Raw genomic sequence first — 5,000 nt, 5'->3', positions numbered from 1 at the left:
ACTAGTAATTGAGGATTCCACTTCAGCTATCAGAGTTCCATTGCTTTGCCATACTTAATATTTATTCAATATAAATAAAGAATCTAATATTTTTAATTTTAAAGTTTCTTTATCCAATATTGACATTAAAAGTTGTTACTCTGCTCTCGCTGCTCTTAAAAATTTACATTCTGTTTTTTATGTTTTTGAAAGGAGTCAAGGAAATGGTTGGCGGAATATTTTTAAAGCTTACTGAATGTTCAGGATAATAGGAAGGCAGATATAATTGCTGTTGCAGGTGTTGAGGTGAGAGTGATTGGGGATGAAAATGAAAGATTACAGGAAAGGAATTGAGGAGAGTACTAGAGTAAACGAGAGTAGGAAAAGCACCTGGTATGGATGGTGTGAGAGCTGAGATGTTGAGGGAAGGGTGTGTGACTGTAATTAAATGGTTGGAGGGATTGTTTAACATGTGTTTTGGGTTGTCAATGGTACCAGTAGATTGGGTTTGTGCATGTATTGTACCATTATAATAAGGGTAAGGGAGATATGCATAAGTGTTGTAATTCAAGGGGTATTAGTTTGTTGAGTGTGGTTGGAAAAGTGTATGGTATAGTACTGATTAATAGGATGAAGGATAAAACATAGAATACAATCTTAGAACTACAGGGTGGTTTTAGAAGAGGTAGGGGATGTATGAATCAGATTTTTTACAGTTAGGGAGATATGCAAGAAATATTTAGCAAAAGGTAAGGAGGTGTATGTTGCGTTTATGGATCTAGAGAAAGTGTGTGATAGAGTTGATAGGGAAGCGATGTGGAATGGGATGAGGTTATATAGAATTAGTGTCAATGACTTCTATTGTCACGCCATCAAAGAATACATAGGGTATAATCCGACCGATCGATTAACGCTTGAAACACTTCATCCAGACTTTTTTTTTCCTCTTCAATGTAATTACTGAAAATCAACGATTCCAGATTGTCAATTGCATTATGAATGAAAGGCAAATATTCCTCTTTTCAGGGGTCTTACATATGCTAAAATATTCCGATTTTATATTGCTGTCCTGGAGAAAATTATCTCCATAAAGACCATATCTTTGTGTTTGTTGTTGTTTTTTTAATTCCGCCAGAGTATTTTTCTTAATTGGTTCATTATCATATGGTTCATCATAGTGATTCGTGTCAGCACCGTGCTATAAAGCTATTCTATAGACAAAGGAGAGTTACCTATTTTCTATATAAAACAGTTTAACGGGCCTTAACCATATGAATTCAGGAACAAGTAATTAACGAATGAGAATGAAATATGTATTTCTTAAAGGACTTCAACCAAAAATTATGATAGCAACATAGTTGCTATATTTCTATTTCATATTAGGCGAATTTTTTTTTCTTTCATTTCTGCCTTCAGCTGTGATTTAGTTACATTAGTAGCATGATTTTTTTTTTTTTTTTATTTCTTGTAACGTCCTTCTGGCTCTGTCTTCTTACTCTTTTACTCATCTCCCTTCCTCCTCCTTCTCATTGTTTACCATGTTGTTGTTCTTCTTTTCATCCATGTAACATATGTAGAACGTAAGCAATCATTCTTGTTTCAGTAACTCCACTCGAAGCTTCCAAGCAGAAAGGGTGCCTTATAAGCCTCTGAAAGGTTGATATGTCTCTGCAATTAGCCTCTGACCCATGAACAACATCTCCTGTGGGTTCAGAGGGCGTTTGACCTCGTGGTTTGACACCCATTACACACCAATAATGGCTTCTCCAAAGATACAGCGAACGATTAATGCTTTACTTTCAGCGTTTTCTTTGAGTTTTGTATTAATAAAGACAAACTTTTATTTTATACCCAACAGGTTACCTTACCCTGTAATCATACACTTAAAGCTGTTCAGATAATGTTTTTTGGGTCAATATAATAAGTACAAAAATAAATACTTTATTGCTTTAACACTTACAATTTATGAGGTTGCAATGAACGGGTCTGAAAATTATATACGGTTTTTCCTCTAAAGAGGAACTTATCATGTATATGAATAAAGACATTAAGAAATTCAGGATAGAATGAACCATCTATGAGTTATTAAAGTTGTTCTCTGACACTACCTGATGATCCTGGATTTTTTAAAGCATCTTTGCTTAATTGAAAGATAATATTCAATCAATTCACGTGAACGATTAAACATTACAATTAATTTATAAACTGTTCCAGCAACAGATAAACATCTTGAGTTGGAGAAATAATTTTATCTTTATTTTCTTCCATGTTCATGAAACACCAATCTTTTAATGAGAATATTAATGTTAATCTACTTATGGATAACTGTTCACGAATAGAATTCCATTATAGATTCTTATATGTAAACTTCAAGTTCAAATGTTCCAGTGAGTATGTATTTTGTACGTTGATCTTTCAAGGATATTGGAATAGTACTTTTCTGTTCACACCTTGTAGAAGTGAAACTGTGAACTCCATTTCTCTTTGGAAATTCAGTAGTGTTAATAATAATAATGATAATAATAATAATAATAATAATAATTATAATAATAATAATAATAATAATAATAATTAATAATATTCGGATATCATTGAACAGGACTAATTTCGTAATGTGCGGTAAATGTTTTCATTTAGTACTTTATCTGAGTTATTTTATAAAGATGCCTTCAACAATAAAATCTTTACGTAAATTTCATTCAAAGGTTGTCTTAAGACGACTGAAACAAAATTCCATAGTTATGTTCCAAATTTTACTCACTGCTCAAAAATAGAAAATATTTGTTCAACTTAGGAAGAAAATCATAGGGCGAAATCCTGTTTATAGGTCATATAAGAAAGATTTATTCAGGTGTGTTACTGTTTTTAGAATGTGTTATTTTAATTATTAGTTACTTGTTTTGTACTTTATCTATTTCCCTTTTCCCTTTCCTCACTGGGCTATTATCCCTGTTGAAGCCACCTTGGCTTATAGCATCTAGCTTTTCCAACTAGGGTTGTAGCTTAGCATGTAATAATAATAATAATAATAATAATAATAATAATAATAATAATAATAATAATAATAATCGTGACTTTATACAGAATTAAAATGTGAAGGAAAATAGGCTAGTCTAGTAAAACTGTCCTTTACCTTAAATTCTCTCAGTTTTGAATAAAATTAGGGCGTTTGCTCTGATCTACAGGTTGCTAATTAGATCATTGTTGCGAAGAATCTGATTTCAATGATTGGCATTCTGAAATAAGGAATATTGATGTAAATGATGAATTCTCCCCTCCTAGGTAAACACACTTATAAAATCACACTTTGGATCCAGTAGAAAGCGCCATGTATCCTTGCCATTATTAGTTTAATGTTGATAATTTTCGTATATACTGTTCCCAATTCTCCAAACAAAAAAGAAAAAAGTTTATAGTTTTCAAGTTTCCTACCAAACCAGTGTTTTCCATTAATCATACTGATATGAATATTATTTGTGGTTAACTTGCTATTGTAACATTATAAAATAGATATTGGCTGATAAGTTGGAGTTTCTTTCTGGGCTTTTAAGATTGTTTTCAGCGGCAAATACTTAATGAAACTTTGATATTATTGTGATATAGTGTCCTTCCTAATTAGAATATGAAGATAGATATATGTAAAGTTTCGTGTGCATAGCCTCTTTTATGTATAACTGAGGGACAAAATAACACACAGATAGAATGGGTTTGTCATGCAGGGTCTCATCATTAAAAGATATACTTCTAGAGAGAGAGAGAGAGAGAGAGAGAGAGAGAGAGAGAGAGAGAGAGAGAGAGAGAGAGAGAGAGAGAGAGAGAGAGAGTAAATTAAATATCCTTCGTTTAGGTAATTTTGAACATGCAATACAAAATAGGTTCGAGAAATCCTTTTTCATGGAATGGAAAAAGGGAGGAAGAAAGGATGTGGCTCCGCTAACTTGAAGTATAAATAATAATTTATTCTTCGTTGCATTTACCATTAAAAAGCTATTTAGAGTGCTCCTATAATTATGAACACATCATCGAAGGAAATTAACAAATAATTTGAGCAATTTCATGGACCATGTTCGAAGATAAAATTTCATTTTCCGCAAAGGATTATATGAAAATCCATTATATTTTGAGCAGTGTAAAACTGGGTTTATATCATTAATAATAATGGTTATAATTTTGTAAGTCAGTGTTAACATTGTAATTACAGTTATGTACTCAAAGTAAGAGAACGTAGAACTACATTTTAACTTGCATGTTTGAAAAAAGAAAGGAAATAAAAATGATAATGTTTGATCACCAGTTCATTGCAGAGTATTAATTAAATTTTGATAATATACTGTACAAGTAAAAAATATATATATACAGTATCCATCGCGTCGTGAGAGAATTCATGGTTTTCTTCATATCTTGATAATCTTAGTTTGTAATTATGCCTCTCTCTCTCTCTCTCTCTCTCTCTCTCTCTCTCTCTCTCTCTCTCTCTCTCTCTCTCTCTCTCTCTCTCTCTCTCTGCCAGCAGAGATTAATTTATTGGGTCATAGATTCTTGACGCAACATCATCCGGGAGGGCAATAAACTGCTACACATGTTGCAAAAGTGGACCAGAATGTATGACCCGTGCTTGCATGACTTAAGGGATTTGCAATTTAGTGACGTGATAACTGCACTGAGCTGTTGCAGGAAATAGGCAATTTCGAGAATAGACATTAAAGCAATGTTAGTGGCATTATCCATTGGTATCTTAACAGATATTTTAAAGGAATATTATTGGTGGTTTAATCTTTTGTTATGATTTTAGGTATTGGTTTGGACTTTTAAACTAGGGACACAAAGGGAAAACTTTTTAGTAGCACTTTAAAGAAAAGTTAACCATAATCTTATGATAAATATTCTGAAGAAAACCTTCATTATCTGAACTTGATTTTTATTGCTGATGTTATAGGATGTTCTAACGATAAACGGATTATGAATCATGTTTGCTTGGGAATTATATGAAAGTTGATACTTTTTGATAATTTATGCCTCAA

The sequence above is a fragment of the Palaemon carinicauda genome, chromosome 17 (assembly GCF_036898095.1).
Source record: "Palaemon carinicauda isolate YSFRI2023 chromosome 17, ASM3689809v2, whole genome shotgun sequence".
Lineage (NCBI taxonomy): Eukaryota > Metazoa > Arthropoda > Malacostraca > Decapoda > Palaemonidae > Palaemon > Palaemon carinicauda.
The sequence above is the reverse complement of the archived record's forward strand: the minus strand, read 5'-3'. Positions refer to the sequence as shown.